This window comes from Lepidochelys kempii, chromosome 3 (assembly GCF_965140265.1).
Source record: "Lepidochelys kempii isolate rLepKem1 chromosome 3, rLepKem1.hap2, whole genome shotgun sequence".
Taxonomy (NCBI): Eukaryota; Metazoa; Chordata; order Testudines; family Cheloniidae; genus Lepidochelys; species Lepidochelys kempii.
This window is the reverse complement of record NC_133258.1, coordinates 182,656,152-182,681,155: the sequence shown is the minus strand read 5'-3', so window position 1 is coordinate 182,681,155 and position 25,004 is coordinate 182,656,152. Positions and strand designations below refer to the sequence as shown.

General features: G+C 45.5%; 1 protein-coding gene across 33 annotated transcripts in view; it reads right to left on the bottom strand.

Annotated features, from left to right (window-relative positions):
* The window catches only part of NRXN1 (neurexin 1), a 1,248,790-nt gene that overhangs the window by 111,939 nt on the left and 1,111,847 nt on the right, over positions 1–25,004 (bottom strand). The gene's annotated exons all lie outside the window — the stretch shown is intronic.

Below are 25,004 nucleotides of genomic sequence, written 5' to 3'. Positions count from 1 at the left end.
TGGAACTTTGCTATTCCCAGGGGCTCTCCCTCTGGCCAGTGTCTCCAGAGCCCCACCTTAGAGGGGAAAAGCATCAGAATCAATACTCAGCATGGATTCACCAAGGGCAAGTCATGCCTGACTAATCTAATTGCCTTCTATAATGAGATAACTGGTTCTGTGGATGAAGGGAAAGCAGTGGACATGTTGTTCCTTGACTTTAGAAAAGCTTTTGACACTGTCTCCCACAGTATTCTTGCCAGCAAGTTAAAGAAGTATGGGCTGGATGAATGGACTATAAGGTGGATAGAAAGCTGGCTAGATTGTCGGGCTCAACGGGTAGTGATCAATGGCTCCATGTCTAGTTGGCAGCCGGAGTGGAGTGCCCCAAGGGTCGGTCCTGGGGCCGGTTTTATTCAATATCTTCATAAATGATCTGGAGGATGGTGTGGATTGAACTCTCAGCAAGTCTGCAGATGACACTAAACTGGGAGGACAGGTAGATATGCTGGAGGGTAGGGATAGGATACAGAGGGACCTAGACAAATTGGAGGATTGGGCCAAAAGAAATCTGATGAGGTTCAACAAGGACAAGTGCAGAGTCCTGCACTTAGGACGGAAGAATCCCATGCACCGCTACAGACGAGGGACCAAATGGCTCGGCAGCAGTTCTGCAGAAAAGGACCTAGGGGTTACAGTGGACGAGAAGCTGGATATGAATCAACAGTGTGCCATTGTTGCCAAGAAGGCCAATGGCGTTTTGGGATGTATACGTAGGGGCATTGCCAGCAGATCGAGGGATGAGATCGTTCCCCTCTATTCGACACTGGTGAGGCCTCATCTGGAGTACTGTGTCCAGTTTTGGGCCCCACACTAGAAGAAGAATGTGGAAAAATTGGAAAGAGTCCAGCGAAGGGCAACAAAAATGATTAGGGGACTGGAACACATGACTTATGAGGAGAGGCTGAGGGAACTGGGGATGTTTAGTCTATGGAAGAGAAGAATGAGGGGGATTTGATAGCTGCTTTCAACTACCTGAAAGGGGGTTCCAAAGAGGATGGCTCTAGACTGTTCTTAGTGGTAGCAGATGACAGAACAAGGAGTAATGGTCTCAAGTTGCAGTGGGGGAGGTTTAGGTTGGATATTAGGAAAAACTTTTTCACTAGGAGGGTGGTGAAACACTGGAATGCGTTACCTAGGGAGGTGGTGGAATCTCCTTCCTTAGAAGTTTTTAAGGTCAGGCTTGACAAAGCCCTGGCTGGGATGATTTAATTGGGGATTTAATTGAGCAGGGGGTTGGACTAGATGACCTCCCGAGGTCCCTTTCAACCCTGATATTCTATGATTCTATGATTGAGTCAGAATTAACAAAAGCTAGATTTCTCCATAGGGTGGAGGAGGGTGAAATGTCATGGAGACCATCTGTCCTCAATTCATATCCCCTCCCTATTCTAGCCTAATGGTCTCCACCTGTGGATTCTGACCCTTCATGAGGTACCTACTGGGGAATGTCCCAAGGGTTTCAGGAAGGTGTGAGGAAAGTCATGGATGCAGCAATCCAACTGCCTGTGCCTGCTGACATGGATTCATTGGGTTTTCATCTCCCCCAAAAGCAGAGAACAATTTGGGGTTTAGTGTCTTATAGAGAAAGTGTGACTCTCACTGGTGCTTGGCTCTTTTATGTTATTTCATTTGCTGATATGAATATTACTACAAATATTTTCTATCCCAGTGGAGGTTTAGGAGATTGGGATTTGAACCATAGGGTCAGAATATTCAAATAAGTGCTCTGATTTTTGGATGCGTATCTGAAATAATCCTCCCCAAATGTCTAAGTTTCTCTCATCCCCTGTATATTGGAATCTATTTCTACAGACCCTTTATCATCCAGAATAGTATGACTTTTGGGACACTAATTAGTTTCCAGGGATATGACACCTGGAAAATGGCTGCTTTAAAAGGTTCAAGAGGCAGGTTGGATAGAGGTTGCTAGTTTGGGATTGGGAATGATGCAGGGCAGGACTCTTGTCTGGATGCAGTTCCCACTGCTGGAAAACTCCCAATCCTATACCCTATGGTGACATGCCCCCTTTCTGCTGGTATCTCACCCAACCAAAAGAGGATCTGATAACAGAGTGTGAACTAGCTGGAAGTCCAGGCACATGGTAAAAGAGAGCTGATTCATTGGTTTGGGTCACATGTTAAGGAATAAGGTAGAAGCCAGCAACAAGGAGTAGGCTTGGGGACTTTCAAGGAGACAATGAAGAACAGCTCTGAAGAATGTGGGACAGGTGGGAGTGGAAAGTACCAGAACTGGGGGCAGGAGGTCAATGGACAGTTGAGATAAGGATAGCTCTCAATACTATCAGTATTGAGATAGCTCTCAATACAATGTACTCATCTCACAGTGCGCTAAGGGTTAACATTCTTTTAAAGATTTCTATTTTTACCTGGGTTAGCAACAATACCAGAAAAAAATTAAAGAACATTTTATCCTGAATCTTTGACACCGTGCTTGGATCTCATGGGTTCAACCAGCAAAGGATTGAATGATTGTCAATCCTCTATATCACAGGACAGGTATTTCTAAAAAGCACTCTGAAGCCTGACACAGCTGGTTAGAAGAAAAGAGCTGATAAAGAAAGGCTACTGAGTCAGAAGAAATACCAGGGTCTGAAAACAAAAATCTATAGCAAAGTCAAAGAAGGGAAAGCAAAAAAGCTCAACAAATCTCCTGTGAAGTGGCTAAGATATATAAAAGGAGATGCCATAGCAGGATTACAGTATTTATCCATATTGTTAACAAAACTGAACAAAAATCCTACTTACAAGTACACTTGTGAAAATTTGGAGTTACTCCCCTGATTTCAATAGTTACTCCAGATTTACATTAGTAAAATTAAGAGCAGAACCTGGCCCCTAATTCAGAGAATACAAGTTTTCTATAAGTCATCAGAAGTAGCTATTCAGTCATTGTTGACTGACACGAACCTCTGCCTCCTAAAAAAAGAAGTAAAAAGTTAGTATGGCCATCAAAGCCCAAGTTTGACTCACCAGCCACTACAAAATGGGATTTTTCTTCACAGCTCACATATTTTCAGAGCACTTTCAATTTCTGATAAACACAATAATGATAAGATATATGCTGAATTGACCTAACTGTGCCAGGAGAAAAAAGAAAAGGAATACCTGTGGCACCTTAGAGACTAACCAATTTATTTCAGCATAAGCTTTCGTGAACTACAGCTCACTTCATCGGATGCATGCATTGTATGCATCTGATGAAGTGAGCTGTAGCTCACGAAAGCTTATGCTCAAATAAATTGGTTAGTCTCTAAGGTGCCACAAGTACTCTTTTTCTTTTTACGAATACAGACTAACATGGCTGTTACTCTGAAACCTGTCATTGTGCGAGGAGAGAAGCTGCTTCCTCTCCTCCCCCACTGCTTTCCACTTTGGATCCTCAGATCAAAAATATGACAATCCAAAAATAGTTCACAGTCAGCAAAAAATGGCTAGTAAAATTACCGTAGATAAAATTATTGCAAAGACTCCATGCAAGTGGTCCTCAAGTTCACTTCTATTTCAAAATCTGTGAATTGTTGTTCATGTGGCATGGATGACCAGAGACGTGCTTGTCTGACTGGAGATGGCTCAGATTAAGGACTCCTCAATTCTTTGTTCTTGCTACTCTTCAAGTGTTATGCTTTTTAGTTATCAAAAACAAGGAGACATTTTCCTTTATTGTATAAAATTGGTAATATGTAAGATAAAAGAAGGTCCAATATCACATCCTGGGCAAAGTTATTGTACCTAATCTATAGCTAATTTCACCTACTCCATGTGCATAAATATTTTTTTAAATGTCAACTGACTTACGAGCTATATGGAGGACTGGTCTATTATATTTTTCAGAATAAAATATCTGAACAATAAAAGGAGCAATACTATTTAAAGGTGATTACATAGTCTATACAGAAAATGATCTAAATGCTTTGCACAAAGTTATTCAACTCTGATAAATGCTGTAAGTGTAACTCCATAAAAGTAATACCAGAGCCTATGCTGTGGGACTGTTCAGAAGTTCATCCCATTCAGTAAGAGGTATTAGATAGAATAAATCTAGTCCTCAACTCCAATTTACAACTTGCTGTAGAAACTTTCCTGCTGGGGAATACATCTCTGCTATCAATAGTAGATCATAATGAACAAGCCTAGTTCACTGGAACACCTATGACAGAAAAAAGATTAATTCTAATAACCACCAGAGCTCCCCAACCCTCAACAATGGAGTAATAATCTATTAGACTGGGCAAATGATTTAGAAAGATCTTTATATAGACAAGAAAAAGGGAGCTAACATCTACAGTCTGAGCAAATGTGGAAACCCTTTCTAGATTAGTATGGAGATGACTGATATATTATTTACAGGTGACTAGCTTAGATACTATTACTATGCTGAAGCTTACGTTTATAGCCAATGACAAGCTTTAAAACATAGTACAATCATGCTATTCAGATTCAGCATTTATTAATAACGGATGACTTTCTCATAGATTTTAAAAGATATTGAATATGCAAACCCCATTATATCAGATTGCTTTAGGTCCACAGGAGAATAATAAAAATGACCGGGGATGTCCTCCATTTTAACAATTATTCTGGATGAAAGTACTTGCCATTTCCAAAGTTAAGGTTTCCTTATTATGATATCAGTAAAATGTTATAGTGACACTGCTGCTATTGCTAAGAAGCCTTTATTTTAATCTTTTCTAGTATTTACAACAGCTGTTGTCAACTCACATGTTGTTGTTTTTTTATGGTGGATCTCATGATATCTGGTGTCCTTCTTAAAGCCTCCACTTCTGGAGTCGTATGATTATGTCAGAATCACAGTGAGTTTCTAACAGTCTTAGTTGCAGAGTAAAGCTTAAAAATATGAATGCTAAAGGCTCCAACACCAGAAGGCAAATAAAGAGACCACAACATTTATTATTTTAAATATCTCATGATTCTGTGTGGCCTGACTCGTGAATTTTGAATGCTTGTGGTTGGCAACATTGCAAAATCTTATGCTAAGTTACCTTTAGGACCTTTCCCTCTCCATTTCTTTTTGTGACAGGCAATACCATGGGAATATCATGGTTAAAGAGCTGTAGAGCTTCGCTACAGAAGCAGAACCAGTACTAATTGATGTCTGGACTGCTGCTATCAGAGAAAGGGTCTCTATTAAACAGTTATGCCCCAACAGTTTCGTTGATGTAAGCCACAGGAAGTGCCTTAATTGCTGCTTCTATAGTATTCATCAATTAGGTGAAATATTACATCACATCTACTCCATTGCCTCTTCATTAGAGAACAGGGGGAAAGAGTTGTTTTCAGATCTCAAACAGAGCTTTACTCTCAGGACTCATCCTGCTCTGGTTTTCCTCTTCAGACCTCTCCTGGCACAACCTGATGAGCTCTCCTACCTTACAGATGGCATCTGAAGGAGCCCAGGGGGATCAACAACCTTTGTACAGCCTTACCCCTCACTCCTTAGCCCCTATCTCAACAACCTCAGTTTCCAAATTTCAAGGGCTCTGGAGCTGTGCAGCACAGAACACATATCATTTAAAAATTCAGGTGCCATGACTCCCCCAAAAGACACCTGCTAGGCCATTTCTGATGCATCTTAAAGGCAGATATCTAGTGGACCATAAGGATTAGTATAGTTGCCATTCACTGTATAAGTAAAGACATACATTTGAATTGTGACTGAGCCTTAGATTTACACAAACCATAATTATCCTCCAAAATGATACTAAGGATAAAAAACACCTTCTGAAGCAGGCTGTGACCTTTCAGCAAGATATGAAGTAAATTAAATAGATGGTATAAATGTAAGGGGACTGTTGCCCCCTTACTAACATTCAGTGGGGGTGTTTTGGTTGGCTAGCTCCCAGTACTAAAAGGGGAAGGGTCTATGGGAAATCAGGACCCTAAGACTGCCAGTCCCCAGGAACAATGGGGAGAGGCCAATGCTCCAGGTCAGCCTGAATGACAGGGCGGGCAGACTAATCAGGGAGTCAGGAGGCCAGGGAGGTCGGCCAGGGAGCTGGAATTGCCTGCATCAGACAGAGTAGAGCCAAGATAAGGAGAAAGCAGGGGCCCAAGCTAAGCTGGGGAGCAGAGCTGTGCCAGATCCAGAGGAATCAGAAAAGCAGCTCAGAGAGAGCAGACCCTGTCCTGTCAGCAGAGCTGCAGCCCCAAAGCCAGAGGCACAGCCCAGAGAGAGCAGACTTCCCCTGGGAAGAAAGCTGCAGCAACCAGAGCCAGAGGGGCCAGAAAAGCAGCCCAGGAAGCAGGTCAGTGCTGGGAGCAGAGTCACAGAAGTAGCATGCAGAGCAGACCTGTCCTGGGAGCAGAGCTGTAGTAACCAGAGCCAGAGGGGCCAAAGAACCAGCCCAGGGAGCTGGAGGCAGAGCAACAGCAGCAGTGCTGAGACAGAGTGGTGGAGCTGGGGCTGGAGCAGTCCGGAGCCGGGTGCGGTAAGCAGCTGGGGAGAGAGAGGGGGACCCTGGGCAGCGGGCCCAGCAGAGGGAGACGCTTCAGCCAAGAGGCTCTGCAGGCCAGGCTTGGATCGTAAACCCGACAGGGCGAGGGCGACACTGGGAAGAAGGGTCCTACCACTTAGAGCCTGAGAGCATGTGGCCACCACCAGAGCAAGTGTGTCCAACCCACAGCATCCCTACAGCGCAGCCAGGGCCTGAGAAGAAGGCCTGGGACTTACAAGGAAGAGACTGTGAACTGCCCTGACATTCCAGAGACACTGTTTGTGATGTTCCCTGCCACTGAGCGGGCTGATGTGTTTCCTTTAACCTTTCCCACTTTTCCTTATTCTTTTTAAAATTAATTGTTGATTAAATAACTTGCATTTGCTTTAACTTGTATGTAATGGTCAGTGGGTCAGAGAAGTGCCCAGTGCAGAGAGAGTACCCCAGAGTGGGGACACCTTAGCCCCTGTCCTAGGTGACCAAAGCAGTGTTGGGGATCGAGCCCCCCAGGAATCCTGGGCCCAGCCTTGTTGAGGTTATGAGGACTCTGCCAGACAGGAGAGTGGAAGGGGAGTCCTCAAAGGCCGAGAGGCCTCTGGGTAAAGAAAGTGGGAGCGAGGACTCAGTTCCTTTTGCTAGCCCACTTCACCGGGGTAGTGCAGAAGCCAGGAAAGTTCCCCACAATAGCGGGACTATTCCCCCTCTTACATAAAGCTCAGACACTCAAGTTTGGATGATGATACATGACCTTAACAGCAAGTGGCCAGCTGACGTCAAGAAGGAAAGCAAGAGGAGATGTTTCAAACTCAGTGTGGAGAAATCAAAGATATCAAAGAACTTCACAGTGAATGCGAGTGAAGAAAAGATCAAATTCAAGGACAAATCACTTTGTGTATGGAGAACGGTAACTGGCATAAGTGGAAGAATAATTTGGAGGGGGGAAAAGAATATGTTGCATTAGTTTAAAAAAAGAGGACTCTGGATCAGATTCTGATTTCAAGCCAGTGCAAAAACAGAGCCATGCAATTGAAATCAACGGAAGTACTCAATAATAACATCAGAGTAGCTGAGTTCAGAATATGACCCTGTGTGTCTTAATGAAGAAATAAGACTGGACCTTTTTTATAGCTGTTCTGTGGGTTTCCCTCTTCATCACATTATTACAAATTTGTTTGATTGAGAAGCTACTCAGAAATTAAAAACTGTGCCAGCAAAATGAAGCATCCATAGTGAGCTCAACATGGAAAAGCAGTAACTAGACAGTTTCAGAAGGTCATATATGACAGCTGCTGTACTAGCTGTGCAAAATCACTAATTCTCTCGCACACAATGTCTGACACAGTTTTCCCTGGTGTGGTGTGTATAAGGGGGTGGGTTAAAGTTACTTACTCCTGGGAGAATTCTGTGCAACTGCGCAGGTGCAGAATTCATGTCCCCCCATAGATTTATTTGCTTTCTCACAGAAAAATGACTTTCTGACAGGGAAGCAAAGGGAAACTGCAAGAGCAGTCACACACCACACCCAAGCAGCCATTTCAGGAACCTGGAGCATCTGGCAGAGAGTTAAATCAGTGCAGGGCTGGGGACACCACAGCCAGTGGCTCCTACTCTGAGCAGGGATCAGCTGCTAGTCCTAGCTGGGCCGGAGGCAGGAGAGGACGGGGGTTCCTCTTCCTCTGCAAGGAGTTGCTGGAGCTATTTCAGACGTAAACCCAGAAACCTCCCCCAGCTGCAGGAAGCTCAGCATCTTCCCCTGCTTCCTGCCCCCATCACTCCTCAGCTGCGAGGGGGAGAGGAGGGGTCACTGTATGGGGAGCTGCTCCCCCATCCTCCCAACCCCCGTTCATCTGGACCTTCCATATTCAGACACCCCTGCCAAGCCTTACCCTGTACGCCCAGAACGCCCCTAGCATTCCATACCCGAACCCCACCACACTGAACCTCAACCCCTACATCTGGAACCTCCCTGCATCCAGATCCCCTGCCTCCAGATCCCCACCTCTGCACCACAGACCACCCCCCCACTGATCTCCCTGCACTCTAACCCCAACCCTGATGAACCCTACCCCCTTCATCACCCTGAGCCCCCACATCCAGACACCCACGCCACTGACCCCCAACTAGCTGCACCCAGACCCCCACCCCAACAAGCCCCACTCCCCCAGCACCCAAACTCCCCTGCTGAGACCCCCACACCCAGACCCCTCTGCCCAGCCCCAACCACCTTCACTTAGAAGCCCCTGCAAAGTGCCATTGCCCCTGCACATGGAATTCCCCCCACAATAAGCTTCTGTGTATCCAGATCCCCACCCCCTAGACCGTCCCCCCTCACTGAGCTGCCTGCACCCAGACTGTCCCACACAGAGCCCTCTCACCCCACACCTGGATCCCACCCCCACACGGAGCACCTTCAAACTTGGATCCTGCCTGGGTGAGCCTGCCTGCTCCACACCTAGTGCACCTGGCACAGAGGAGCAGGACCCAGGGTGTTTCTGGGGCAGGCCCAGGCCTTGTGCTATGTCAGAGTTGGGTGCAGCCTCACCGCTGAGTCCATGTCCCAGGGGTGGAGGTGCAAGGTGATCTTCCACCTTCATTCAGCCAGTGGCCTGTGCTTCCCACTGTCATGCTGGAGCCTCTATGCATTTATTTATTGACAAATAAAACTTGCAGAATTTTAAAACACTGTGCACAGAATTTTTAATTTTTTGGTGCAGAATGCCTTCAGGAGTAAGGCTTAAGGAATACACATATGCTTGAAAAATTAACCTGATTTTGGTGCATTCTTATCTTTTCAGTAAAATCACTGAAAACACGGCCATGCCAGTTAGATATAATGTGTACTCAGTGAATTGGGTCTTAAATTTTGATGTGCCAGATGTTCACAAGTTAACCACTGTTAAAGTTTTAATAAATGTAGCAACAAATTGAGTAAAACTGCTTAAAGTAAAACTTTCTGCACTAGCAAGTCTTTTAATAAATAGCTCGTTTTGGGGTTTGTTTGTTTTTTTTTGTAAAATTAGAGGCTGATCAGAACAAACACTTTTTTTTGTTTGTTTTTTTTTAAGAAAAACTCTTTTAGACTCCCATGTGATATGGATCAGGCCCTAAACTAAGAATTGTAAACAATTAATAATGTCTGCAGGGGGGAAATAATACCACGGATAGATTTACTGTTCATAGCCTGATACAATGAAAACAGGTGCAATGACATAGCTTCATAATTACTGACTCTTTCCATCTCAGAGAGATGGAGATTGGGACTATGATGGGGATTGAGACTATGGTGCAGAATACTGAACTGAGATAATCTAATTTATTTTAGTGGCGCCATCTGTATACAAACTCAGCTCTTCAGGAAGGAGAACAAGAAAATATATTTATCTTTTTTAATTGCTTCCTGGCCTTTACAATAGTTTAACTGAAGAAGCCCAGTAAAAACAGGTGCAAAAAGAGCTTTGGGAAAATCCAACTCCACCCTCACCAGACCATGCAGACAGCACAAAAATGTGAAAAAGACCAGAAAGACAGAAATCTTATTTCATTTCAAAGCATGGAATGGCTGCATATGTATTAATCATACAACACAAAGGGATGGGGTGAGGAAGGAATCTCCTTCATATTTAGCTGTGTCGTGTATCACAAAATGCATTCAGGGCATAATGTTGTGGAGCTGAGTTTAAATGACAGCAAAGGTGCAGCACTGTGGCAAAATGAATTTGTGATCTTAAAACATCAAGATTTACTGATAAATTACCTCCAAGGAGGGAGAGAAGAATAGCTGAAGGATTTACACAGCACCTGCTGTCAACCAATCTACTAAGCAGCATTGACAGTGTATGTCCTTCCTGGCGCAGCAGGGAATGACACACTACTTCCAGCGAAGAAAAGGAGGAATGATATAATAAACGGCTGCAATTATGAGGGGTCAATACAACCAGAGGGGAATGATGGTCTCCATATTGGAAGAGAAGGTTAAAGGACTAAAGACCCAAGTATCAACCCTGCATTACATCAGAGAAAATGAAGACTTTCTGGACAGAAGTCAGCGTTTGGTTCTGGAGGCACAACATGCTGAAGAATCAGAGAGGGCAGTGCAGAATGGGGAAGAAAACTGGCAGCATGTGACCTCCAGAAGAAGAATGAGGAGAACCCATGTACCCTCTATGCAGATAGAGGTAAGAAACCATTTTCAGGCTCTCTGCACAGGTACTACTGCAGAGAAGGATTTGGAAGAGCCCTCTGAGGGATCAGAAGGAGACCCCATCGACCAGAAGGCATGGGATGCACTGTCCTAGGGATGGATGTTCCACGACCACCATTTCCAAGAGGAGGAGACGGATGGTGGTGGTCAGGGACTCCCTCCTAAGGGGGACAGATCATCCATCTGCCTACCAGACCAGAAGTGTGCTGCTTGCCTGGAGCTAGAATTCAGGATGTGACGGAGTGTTTGCCAAGACTGATCAAGCCCTCGAACCATTACCCCTTCCTACTTCTCCATGTGGGCACCAATGATACTGCCAACAGTGACCTTGAGCTGGTAACTGAAGACTACATGGCTCTGGGAAGAAGGATAAAGGAGTTTGAGGTGCAAGCCGTGTTTTCATCCATCCCCCATGTTGAAGGAAAAGGCCCAGGTAGGGACTGTTGAATTGTGGAGGTAAATGTGTGTTATGCAGGTGGTGTTGGAGAGAAGGCTTTGGATTCCTCGACCATGGGATGTTATTCCAGGAAGAAGGATTGCTAGGAAAAGATGGGATCCACCTAACGAAGAGAGGGAAGAGTATCTTCGCAGGCAGGCTTTCAAACCTAGTGAGGAGGGATTTTAACTAGGTTTGCCCGGGGACGGTGACCTAAGCCCTGAGGTAAGTGGGAAGTGGGATATCGGGAGGAAACACAAGGAGGAGGGTGCAATGGGGGGAGGGCCTCCTGATTCACACTGAGAAAGCAGGGCAATCAGCTAGTTATCTTAGGTGTATGTACACAAATGCAAGAAGCTTGGAAAACAAGCAGGAAGAATTGGAAGTCTTGGCACAGTCAAAAAACTATGATGTTATTGGAATAACAGAGACTTGGTGGGGTAGCTCACATGACTGGAGCGCTGTCATGGATGGGCATAAACTGTTGAGGAAGGACAGGCGGGGGAGGAAAGGTGGAAGAGTTGCACTGTATGTAAGAGAGTGGTATGACTGCTCAGAGCTCCAGTATGAAACTGGAGAAAAGCCTGGTGAGAGTCTTTGGGTTAAGTTTAGAGGCGAGAGCAACAAGGATGGTGTTGTGGTGGGCATGTGCTACAGACCACCAGACCAGGAGGATGAGGTAGACAAGGCTTTCTTCGGACAATTAACTGAAGTTTCCAGAACATAGGACCTGATTCTCAGGGGGGACTTCAATCACCATGACACCTGCTGGGAGAGCAATATAGCAGTGCACAGACAATCCAGGAAGTTTTTGGAGAGTGCTGGGGACAGCTTTCTGGTGCAACTACTGGAGGAACCAACTAGGGGCCATTCTCCTCTTGATCTGCTGCTTACAAATAGGGAAGAATTGGTAGGGGAAGTTGAAGTGGATGGCAACCTGGGCAGCAGTGACCATGAGGTGGTCGAGTTCAGGACCTTGACAAAAGGAAGAAAGGAGAGTGGCAAAATATGGACCCTGGACTTCAGAAAAGCAAACTTTGACTCCCTTAGGAAACTGATGGGCAGGACCCCTGGGAGGCTAATATGAGGGCGAAATGAGTCCAGGAAAGCTGACTGTATTTTAAAGAAGCCTTATCGAGAGCGCAGGAACAAACCATCCCAGTGAGCTTAAACATAAAAAGGAAGGTTATAAGAAGGGGACACTTAGTCTGATGACTAGGGAGGAGTATAAAAATATTGTTCAAGTATGCAGGGGTGTAATCAGGAAGGGCAAAACACAACTAGAGTTGCAGCTAGCAAGGGATGTAAAGGGTAACAAGAAGGATTTCTACAGGCATGTTAGCAACAAGAAAAAGGTCAGGGAAAGTGTGGGACCCTTAATGAATGGGGGAGGCAACCTAGTAACAGATGATGTGGAAAAAGCCTAAGTATTCAATGCTTTTTTTGCCTCGGTCTTCACAGACAAGGTCAGCTCCCACACTGCTGCCCTGGGCAATACAGGATGGGGAGGAGGTGAGCAGCCCTCAGTCGTGAAAGAACATGTTAAGGACTATTTAGAAAAGCTGGACATGCAGAAGAGCTGAGGGAATTGGCTGATGCGATTGCAGAACAATTGGCCATTATCTCTGAAAACTCGTGGCAATCGGGGGAGGCCCCAGATGATTGGAAAAAGGCAAATATATGCCCATCTTTAAAAAAAAGGAAGAAGGAGAACCCGGGGAACTACAGACTGGTCAGCCTCACCTCCATCCCTCTGTAAGGGGACTGGTGCCCCCTTACTAACATTCAGTGGGGGTGTTTCAGTTGCTAGCTCCAGTACTAAAAAGGGGGAAGGGTCGATGGGGAATCAGGACCCTGAGACTGACAGCCCCCAGGAACAATGGGGAGAGGCCAATTCTCCAGGTCAGCCTGAATAACAGGGCGAGCAGGCTAATCAGGGAGTCAGGAGGCCAGGGAGGTCGGCCAGGGAGGTCCCGTCCTCCCTGTGAGCTGGAATTGCCTGCGTCAGACAGAGTGGGGCCGAGCTAAGGAGAAAGCAGGGGCCCAAGCTAAGCTGGGGAGCAGAGCTGTGCCAGATCCAGAGGGACCAGAAAAGCAGCCCAGAGAGAGCAGACCCTGTCCTAGGAGCAGAGCTGCAGCCCCAAAGCCAGAGGAACAGCCCAGAGAGAGCAGACTTGCCCTGGGAGGAGAGCTGCAGCAACCAGAGCCATAGGGGCAAGAAAAGAAGCCCAGGAAGCAGGTCAGTGCTGGGAGCAGAGTCACAAAAGCAGCCTGCAGAGCAGACCTGTCCTGGGAGCAGAGCTACAGCAACCAGAGCCAGAGGGACCAAAGAAGCAGCCCAGGGAGCTGGAGGCAAATCAGTAGCAGCAGTGCAGACAGAGTGGTGCAGCTGGGGTTGGAGCAGTCTGGAGCTGGGTACGGTGAGCAGCTGAGGAGACCGAGGGGGACCCCAGGCAGCAGGCCCAGGACAGGGAGACGCCTCAGCCAAGAGGCTCTGCAAGCCAGGCTTGGATCATAACCCCGACAGGGCGGGAGAGACATTGGGAAGAAGGGTCCTACCAATTAGAACCTGAGAGCGTTTGTCCGCCACCAGAGCGAGTGTCCAACCCACAGCATCCCTGAAGCACAGACAGAGCATGAGACTTATAAGGAAGAGACTGTGAACTGCCCTGACATTCCAGAGACATTGTTTGTAATGTTCCCTGCCACAGAGCGGGTTGATGTGTTTCTTTTAAGCTTTCCCATTTTCCCTTATTCTTTTTAAAATTAATCGTTCATTAAATAACTTGCATTTGCTTTAACGTGTATGTAATGGTCAGTGGGTCAGAAAAGTGCCCAGTGCAGAGAGAGTACCCCGGAGTGGGGACACCCTAGCCCCTGTCTTAGGTCACCACAGCAGGGTTGGGAGTCGAGCCCCCCAGGAATCCTGGGCCCAGCCTTGTTGAGGTTACGAGGACTCTGACAGACAGGAGAGTGGAAGGGGAGGGAGGCCCCTGGGTAAAGGAAGTGGGAGCGAGGACTCAGATCCTTTGGCTAGCCCACTTCACTAGGGTAGTGCAGAAGCCAGGAAAGTTCCCCACAACAGTGGGACTATTCCCCCTCTTACACCTGGAAAAATCATGGAGCAGGTCCCCAAGGAAACCATTCTGAAGCTTTTGGAGGAGAGGAAGGTGATCAGGAACAGTCAGCATGGATTCACCAAGGGCAAGTCATGCCTGACCAACCTGATTGCCTTCTATGATGAGATAACTGGCTCTGTGGACATGATAAATCTTGACTTTAGCAAAGCTTTTGATATGGTCTCCCACAGTATGTTGGTAGCAAGTTAAAAAAGTATGGATTGGGATGAATGGACTATAAGGTAGATAGAAAGCTGGCTAGATTGTCGGGCTCAATGGGTAGTGATCAACGGCTCGATGTCTAGTTGGCAGCCAGTATCAAGCGGAGTGCCCCAGGGGGTCAGTCCTGGGGCCGGTTTTGTTCAACATCTTTATTAATGATCGAGATGATGGGATAAATTGCACCCTCAGCAAGTTCGCGGATGACACTAAGCAGAGGTGGGGAGGTAGATAAGCTGGAGGGTAGGGATAGGGTCCAGAGTGACCTAGACAAATTGGAGGATTGGGCCAAAAGAAATCTGATGAGGTTCAGCAAGGACAAGTGCAGAGTCCTGCACTTAGGATGGAAGAACCCCATGCACTGGTACAGGCTGGGGACCCACTGGCTAAGCTGCAGTTTTGCAGAAAAGGACCTGGGGGTTACAGTGGACAAGAAGTGGATATGAGTCAACAGTGTGCCCTTGTTGCCAAGAAGGTTAATGGCATATTAGGCTGCATTAGTAGGAGCATTGCCAGCAGATCGAGGAAAGTGATTATTCCCTTCTGTTCGGCACTGGTGAGGCCAAATCTGGAGTACTGCATCCAGTTTTGGGCCCTCCACTATAGAAAGGACGTGGACAAATTGGAGAGAGTCCAGTGGAGGGCAACAAAAAAGATCAGGGGGTGGGTCGCTTGACTTACGAGGAGAAGCTGAGGGAACTGGGCTTGTTTAGTCTGCAGAAGAGAAGCGTGAGGGGGAATTTGATAGCAGCCTTCAACTACCTGAAGGGGAATTCCAAAGAGGATGGAGCTCGGCTGTTCTCAGTGGTGGCAGAGGACAGAACAAGAAGCAACAGTCTCAAGTTGCAGTGGGGGAGGTCTAGGTTGGATATTAGGAAACCCAGTTTCACTAGGAGGGTGGTGAAACACTGAATGGGTTACCTAGGGAGGTGGTGGAATTTCCATCCTTAGAGGTTTTTAAGGCCTGGCTTGACAAAGCCGTGGCTGGGATGATTAAGTTCGTGTTGGTCCTGCTTTGAGCAGGGTGTTGAACTAGATGACCTCCTGAGGTCTCTTCCAACCCCAATCTTCTATAATTCTCTGATGCAGTTAGAGGTGATGACTAAGAACAATGACCATGATTTAAAGAAAACAAAACTACTACAATAACTTTGCTTTTTCTGTAATGCCAGCATGCTTTGATATTATATAGGAGACTTTGTTACTGTTAACTAGCTGGTCAAATTATTTATTGTGAATAATAGTGATTATTTGTTGTGAATAATAGTGATTATTTATTATTGTGAATTATAATATTATTATTATTTATTATTATTGTGAATAATAGTGATTTGTTGTGAATAATAGTGATTTACAAATTCTTTTTTTTGGTCTGCAGATTGTTCATTTCTGATTTCTTCACTTGTATCTTTTATTTACAAATATTTACTGACGAATTTTCAGCATTTGGTTGGTGTGCAAACAGTTCTCAGCAACAGTTCACTGTTCTACACCATTAAAGTCATTGGCAGTTTTGCTACTGACTTCAGTGGGTGCAGAATCATGCCCTATTTTGTTTTGTGTGGCTGATTACCTAATTCCCATGGTATTGTTTTTGCTCAGGATGATTGAAACTTTTGAAACAGAATACTAATGAACAGTGAGCAACAACTAATAAACTTCTGGAATGATGTGACAAACTGGGAGATTTTCTTAATGTTTTGTATGAATATTGTGTGGGTCTCAGTTTCCCCTATGTGTTGCTCAATTAAGTAGGTGGTGGGACAAGGGTGTTTGATCTTTGCAGAGACCCCTACAGATTCAGGTGTGACTGCCATTGAGCTGCCTGGGCTCAGACAAGTGCTGGATATTTTGTAACATGAGCAACTGATGGCCAGAGGGGCCCACCATCTGCAAAAAGCCAGCTGGCTATGGCAAGCTGGAGAACAAATTGTTGAGGTGGAGACCAGGTGACCGGTTTTGCCTGGTAAAGACAACAAAGGACAGAGGAGGGGCAAATGGGCGTGACTTTGGATTGACTTTTGAAAGCAGGTCAGTTTCCTGGGCTGGGTTCTCTGTGGGGAAGCAAGGGCTCTGCGCCTGACCAAGATAGATTTTGCTGTAACTTCCTGCTTTCTGCGCTAACAAAGAACTTTTCTACACTGTATTCCAGACAACTAATAAACTCTTTTGTTTTACAATGCTGGCTCAGAGTCATTGCTGATTGCGGAAGTTGGGGGTGCATGCCCTTTGGGAGCATGTAAGGCTTCCCCAGGTATCCTATTCAGGTGGACTCACTGTGGGGAGCTCATGGCATGAAACAGGGGTGCTGAAGGCTCCGACGTAAGTCCCAGGAGGCAGTACAGCAAAGGAGGATTACCCTAGTGGGAGTGTGCCCTGAGGGGTTGCTACACTGAAGAGAGTCCTACCTGAGATTAATTCAGAGCTGTTCCAGAGCACTGCGCCTGTGCATCCAACAGGACGGATTTTCAGACAAATAATCAGGCATGCTGGCATTCACTGGGCATTGAGAACATTTTCAAAAACTCACAGCTACTCTCTGAATACTCTCAAAGAACAAGACCCCACAAATTGTGCCTGGCTCCTGCACCAGGCAATGTGGAGAAGGGAGCAGGCTAATTTGCCCTCTTCCACTTTAACAAACCTATGTAGGAACTAGACACAATCTGCTGCACAATCATAAAATTATTTCCCCTCCCCCGCACAGAACCCTCCAAGTAAATGGATTACCAGAGCAGCTATCTATTCATCAAGGCTTATTGCATGGGATGTAGTAATTTGCAATCTGACACTTACACCTTGATCCTGCAAGTCCTTATATGGCATGCAAGGTTGTGGCTAATCCAGCGCAAGTGTAAATGGAGGCTACCAAGGATGTAAGCAAAACTGTACATTAGATGTAGTCCCCGCACTGTTCACTTGTCTGTTCAAAGCAAACCAATTTAAGGGAGGAGGGTTTTCTGGATAGGAAATTATAATAACTACCACCTGTTCCTTGAATATTCTTCAGTTTCAGGTTGGAGGAAAAGTAGGGTGACCAGACAGAAAGTATGAAAAATGGGAATGGAGGAGTGGTGGGTAACAGGCACCTATATAATAAAAAGTCCCAAATATTGGGACTGTCCCTATAAAAGCAGGACATCTGGTCACACTAAGGAAAAGTTATGGCTACTCATTATCCATTTATTTCTCATCAGCAGATTTACTGACAGGCCACTGCAGTTGTCCCTGGCTGAGAGTTTTGGTTAGAGGAAGGTTTTCAATCTAAAATTCAACATCTTCAACGGTTCTGTTTGGATTGGTTTATGGAAACAACTCCAGATTCACAGCAGTGTAACAGAATCTGGACCTGAGTTTGGAATTTTCAGAGAGCTCAATAGATATGATGATTGAATACTAAGCAAAATTTTTGATATGAGAGAAAAAAACTAAGAAGAGGATGAGCTAAACACAAATGGATACTGTTGTTCTCTTATGTGATGGTTCTATAGCATTGGCACTCTAGCCAGTCTGTATCTTTCACTTGCATTTCCTCAGGCTCAAATCTCAGAGCTACTTTTCAGCACAGCGGGCAGTAAGCTTGCCCTAATTACTGCCAGGGAAACCCAGATGCTTTTGTCAGCTTTTCAAGCAAAGAGAAAGATTACAGGCAGACAAACCAATCATAGGATCAAGGATGGTTCATAAGATTTTAAAAAATTCCACTGGAACAAATCTAAACACTGTATAAATCTGAGACCCAACCCGATTGTTCATATATGGGCTTAATCCTCCAGAAGAGAAGAGAAAAATACAAATGCAGTCAATTTAAGAGTTGATTACTATAACAAGCCCTTTTCATGTGATTTGAGTGGATACAAGGTATTGACCCTAAACTAATATAAAACTATTACACTGGCTTTTCATTTGAATGTAATCTGTGTCTACCTGCTAGAAAGAAATGGCTAAGACAATAATGAAGCAGGGCCCACTCCTGCTGTTGCTGATGTGAAGGATAAGTCTCATTGTCTTCAATAGGAGGGAAGATTCAAGCCCCAAAAATTCAGCCCTTCAGCTACAGAAGAATTTTGAGTAGACTAATAGTAATGACTATTTCCCACCTTTTGAAATTAAGTGGTGAGGGTGCTGCATTTTTTTTTCAAATTCAATTTCAGAAGCATTTAACCAGTTCAGTTTAAGATGGAGGAACATACACCATTCCAGCTTTTTATCTAATGTTAGTGGCAGAAACTAGTGACTGTCATAACTGATTTCAACAGCATATTGCAGACAGCACAACAGGGGTGAAAGTAACTTAAAGGACTTACCGGTACACCGGAGTCCTGAGCAGGGGCATGGCCTCAACCGGAAGAGGTGGGGCCTTTAAGGCCCTGGGGCTCTGGCTGTGGCTGGGAGCTCCGGGGCCTTTAAATCACCCCGGAATGCCCAGCTGCAGGGGCGATTTAAAGGGTCCGGGGCTCCAGCTACCGCAGTGGATCTCCAGGCCCTTTAAATTGCTTCCTGAGCCGCAGCAGCAGGAACCCTAGGTCCTTTAAATCACTGCCCAAGCCCAGCTGCCGTAGCCCTGGGGTAGCGGCGGCAGGGCTCCGGCGTGATTTAAAGGGCCTGGGGCTCCCTACAGAGCCAGAGCCCTGCCACTGCTACCCCAGGGCTCCAGCAGCGGGGCTCAGGAGGCGATTTAAAGGGCCTGGGGTTCCGGCTGCTGCAGGGTGCCCAGGGCCCTTTAAATCGCCAGTCTGGGGAAGCCGGTCTGGTCTGGCATGGCATACCGGCTCTTGCCGATACACCAGACCAGACCACACCGGCTTACTTTCACCTTTGCAGCACAATCAACCATCACCATACAAACACAACTACATTTTCTCATAAGATGGAAAAAACCCTGTTTTTTTAGAGAATTAACACTTTGGCTTTACCTGGTCCAGTTTCTTTTGTTCAGCTAATGCATAACATTAACAGTGATAATGTTTAATCATGTATGTACGGATTCCTGCAAGTTTTTGTTTTGAAAAATCCGTAACTATTTTCTGAAATACATTTCATATCATGATGTAGGCCAGGTCTACACAGAGTAGTGTTGTACCCTTGTGACAGGAAGTGGGAACAAATCAATAGAGCACTTGCATGTGCTACCAGAGGCCTGAGTTCTGTTCCTTGCTCTGCCACTGGGAGACCTTAGGCAAGTCACTTTGCCTCTTTGTGCCTCAGTTTCTTCTTCTGTAAAATTAGGATAATGATACCAGCCTCCTTTGTAAATCTCCACTATGACATCTACTGATGAAAACTACTATATAAGAGCTAGCTAGACCCATTGTTATTGTTTCAGTTAGGGGTGTGATTATTAAAGAAATAGTTCATAGAATCATAGAATATCAGGGTTGGAAGGGACCTCAGGAGGTCATCTAGTCCAACCCCCTACTCAAAAGCAGGACCCATCCCCAATTAAATCATCCCAGCCAGGGCTTTGTCAAGCCTGACCTTAAAAACTTCTAAGGAAGGAGATTCCACCACCTCCCTAGGCAACGCATTCCAGTGTTTCACCACCCTCCTAGTGAAAAAGTTTTTCCTAATATCCAACCTAAACCTCCCCCACTGCAACTTGAGACCATTACTCCTTGTCCTGTCCTCTTCCACCACTGAGAATAGTCTAGAACCATCCTCTTTGGAACCACCTCTCAGGTAGTTGAAAGCAGCTATCAAATCCCCCCTCATTCTTCTCTTCCGCAGACTAAACAATCCCAGTTCCCTCAGCCTCGCCTCATAAGTCATGTGTTCCAGACTCCTAATCATTTTTGTTGCCCTTTGCTGGACTCTCTCCAATTTATCCACATCCTTCTTGTAGTGTGGGGCCCAAAACTGGACACAGTACTCCAGATGAGGCCTCACCAATGTCGAATAGAGGGGGACGATCATGTCCCTCGATCTGCTGGCTATGCCCCTACTTATACATCCCAAAATGCCATTGGCCTTCTTGGCAACAAGGGCACACTGCTGACTCATATCCAGCTTCTCGTCCACTGTCACCCCTAGGTCCTTTTCCGCAGAACTGCTGCCTAGCCATTCGGTTCCTAGTCTGTAGCTGTGCATTGGGTTCTTCCGTCCTAAGTGCAGGACCCTGCACTTATCCTTATTGAACCTCATCACATTTCTTTTGGCCCAATCCTCCAATTTGTCTAGGTCCCTCTGTATCCTATCCCTGCCCTCCAGCGTATCTACCACTCCTCCCAGTTTAGTATCATCCGCAAATTTGCTGAGAGTGCAATCCACACCATCCTCCAGATCATTTATGAAGATATTGAACAATCAGTTAAATCAGTACAATTACTAGTATGGATGTAGTTATCCTGATATAAATATACCCTCTTCCCCAATATACCTTATCCCCTTTCCCTTACAGGAATAGGCTATTGTAGTATAAGTATATTTATAGTGTATAACCTGGGCGGAAGGCAGGGACAGGATGATGGTTATTAATTATACTTGTGTGCAGATTAGCCCATATATTTATTAATAACAACAAATGGCTTCAATTTAATGTTCAAGTAGCAACAGGATGGAATTCACTTGGAAAACTATGCTGCAGATTGAATATGGCTAGCACATGACAGAAACATATTGGAGGGAGGACTCTGCTTTCCAACTGCTTTTATTGCTGCAAATAAATTAATTGATTTCATTAAAGTCATTCCCAAGTTATGCTGGAGTAACCAACTGCACCACATGCCTGATTATTGATATCAGTCAAAAGACAACTATATTAACACATTATTTATTTTGCTCAGAACATGTTTAACTGTGATAACTGCAATCAAAGAGGTTTACTGTCATTGTGAATATCACTACCAACTCAGCAACACCAAACATTTTAATTTTCCTTACACAGATTTATCTGTCTCCTTGGTGTTGGTGGTTAAAATCTACACTGCATCTTAATTTAAGCTCTTGTTTCCACTAACAGTCATAACAGCACGTTCCTCTAATCTTCTATGCTGTCACCATTTTAATTTACTACCTGTCTTATCAGAGTTTAGTACAGTACATGTTTGGTGAAAGCCTTTTCAAAACACACAAAGTCCCTTCATTTCCTTAGTAGAGCCAGTCCAACATGTAAACAGAATTTTATGGTCCACATTCTCTTCTCAGTGACACCGGTGCACAATACTGAAGTCAATAGAGGTGTATCGGTGTAAATGAGAATAATTTAGTCTGATGCATAAGGCATTCAGTAAAGCCATACTGTTTGTTTGATTAAAGTAAAGGATCTGCTATGCTTTCCATTTTTTTTTTCATTTGTTCACAACTAGGATAATATGTGTTTCTGATCCAACCCTCAGAATATGTGATAGATCAGGGATGGGCAAACTACGGCCCGCAAGCCAGATCCGGCCCCTCAGGGCTTTGGATCCAGCCCGCAGGATTGTCTCCCCATGGTGCCGCACGCCCCGCGCCGCTCTCAGAAGTCCCTGGAGCCTGGGGGCGGGACGGCAGAGGTCTCCGTGCATTATCTTTGCCTCCAGGCACCGCCCCCGCAGCTCCCATTGCCCAGGAATGGGGAACCGTGGCTAATGGGAGCTTCGGGGGAGGTACCTGGAGGGGTGGCAAGGGCAGCGCGCGGAGCCCTGTGCCTCCCCCTCACCTAGGGGGCCATGCAGGGACGTGGTGCTGGCTGCTTCCTGGAGCGGCGTGGTGTGGGGCCAGGGCAGGCATGCAGGGAGCCTACCCTGGCTCCGGTACGCGCCGCTGCCACCCCAGAGCCGCTTTAGGTAAGCAGCGCTGGGCTGGAGCCCGAACTCCTACTGCACCGTGCCCCCCAACTCCCTGCCCTAAGCCCCTGCCTGCACCTCGCACCCCTCCTGCACCCCAACTCCCTGCCCTGAGCCCCCTGCTGCACCCTGCATCCCCGTGCACCCTATCCCCCTGCCCTGAGCTCCCTGCCACATCCTGCACCCCTCCTGTACCCCAACTCCCTGCCCTGAGCTCCCTTCTGCAGTGCACACCCCTCCTGCACCCCAACCCCTTTCCTTGAGCCCCCTCATATGCCCCGCACCCCTCCTCTGCCCCAATACCTTGCCCTGAGCCTGTTCCTGCACACAGCAGCCCCTCCCGCACCCCATACTCCCTCCCACACCCCAACCCCCTGCCCCAGCCCTGCATACAATTTCCCCATCCAGATGTGGCCCTCGGCCCAAAAAGTTTGCCCACCCCTGTGATAGATAGATAGATTAGATAAAATTAGCAGTTTGGCTGCTTTTGAGTTGTAACGATACAATGCTGTTTTGCACTCCTACGACAGTTTTTCTTTTGTTTATTTGTTTTTTCTAGGGGAAAGGGTATCACAATATTAGGACACTGCATGGTTCATCTCAGGGCAAAGGACTATAACATTTTTTACCTCTAGCTTGGTGATTAAAATCCAGCCCCAGGTGAAAGGTGACTGAAAATTATTACTATCTGATGTCCGTTTGGTCATCTGTGTGCAATCAGTTTGGTGATCTCACTCCAAATCCCAGAGGATAAGTATCCACATCACAAAACCCACCACCATTAGCACTACATGGCACCCTTGCTGCTGGCAGTCTCAACAGCAAAAGCAAGGATTGAATTACTAAAGCTGAAAAAACTATTATTCTCCCAGTTTTCCCTCAAGGTTGGAGTACATGGGTATGGTCATGAGAGCTTCACACAGAAATGAATGATGCTAAAATTTACTTAACTGACCATAGTAGGGTGTTGTGCTGTCAGATCTCAACTAAACACCTGAAATAATCATTCCTTTACACTACTTAAAGTAGATGTGTTTTATTTGCTAATATCTGACAACTTCATCACTTCCATTAGTGTCAGCTGGGCCACAAAATACTCTGAGATGGTTAACTTATCTTATTTGTCTCATAAACCAGGTGGTCTCAAAGCTTCTTCATTGTGTGGACCTTGTCTTGCCTTAGGGATCACTGTCCCTCTCATTCATGATTACACAGACTGCTGCCCCTCCCAAATGTGACAGTATAATGCCTCTGTGGCAACTGAAGCAATAGCTTGCATGGAAAAGTGATATCTGGAAAGTATTTATATATTCTTAACTGTATTTAATGTGATGTAGCAACTGGAAACAAGGAGAGCCAGCCTAACATAACCAGCCAACTCTCTGTGGATCACCAGCAAATTTTTCATGGACCACAGACCACAAATAGGGAAACATTGTAATTATTAATTATCCATTTTAGACCACTGGGTTAACATACATCACATGCAGTAAATCTACACAAATATGTTTTAAAATTTTGATTGTGAATTGGTTGGGAAATTAAACAAAGCACTCATTTAAAATTCTGTTTCAAAATGAATGATTCACATAGTGGAATCATGGCTCATATCATGACTTAATTGCAAAAAAAAAAAAAAAAGAAAAAAATCTTTCTGTGTAAGAGACTGAGTGAGAGAGAAGGAGAGTTTCGTGTCCATAAAAGGTTTCAGACTCCCCCTCTATTTGACCATGATTCAGGTACTCATGGGAACTGGCAGTGCTAAATCCCCCACTTGGTTCCTGATTCAGGAATGGACTGAAGCACTTAGATACATCCCCATTCTAGCATGTGCTTAAAATCACACATGTGGTTAAGTGCTGCCCTCAGTGAGAATGTTTTCCTGAACTGGGCCCATATTATACTAATGGAAGATGGCATATGGTTTAACCATCAACAATGTGGATTTTAATTCCTTTTTACATGACTGTAAGTAAGCAAAAGGATTTCAGCTACTTCAACCTGCATCTAGGTAATACAGTATTAAAACTCTGTCTTAATATACACCTCTGTAAGCAAATCCATGCTGACACAGTGACCTTAACCTAAGCTACTGGGCCTTTTCTCCTCTTAAACCACTGCAAGTTAAGGTCAGAATGTCAACCTAGATTTCCACTCTCTCTATTTCCCTGCTTTTGTAGGTGTATGACCTGATCAGCATTACCTGATTTAAGTACCTGGATAGAGTTTCTATAGGTCACTGACCTTTTAATCTAATATCCTTAAAGGCTTGCTGAATGTCTTTTGCTTTGTCTGTCTAGTTTACATTGATATTGGTTCCAGCCTATTTCTATGGACAGGCTTTGCCAGGGTTTCTGAATGAAAACCTGCCACCTACCGCTTCCCTATCTGGCTAATCATTGTGGCTGGGATATTCAAAGGAGTCGGGGGGTGGGGGGAATTAGGCAGCTAAATCTCTTTGAAATTCCATGGAATTCCAGGAAGTTCCATTTGTCAGATCCCCATGGATGGCACAATCCCTTGCATAATTCAACTAGGCAGTGCCATGATGTCAGGAAATTGAATCGACAATGGGTGGAAGCATTGGGATAGTTGGGATCCTGACATACCCAAGGGTGAGCCATATACTTCCTGTGTGTTATTCCTGCTCTACAGCACAGTGATGTAAAATTTATTCCCAGATATGAGGAGCCGAGTCTGAGCATGGCCAAATCCTTGATCCAGCATGCCACCACAAACAAATACAGAGTG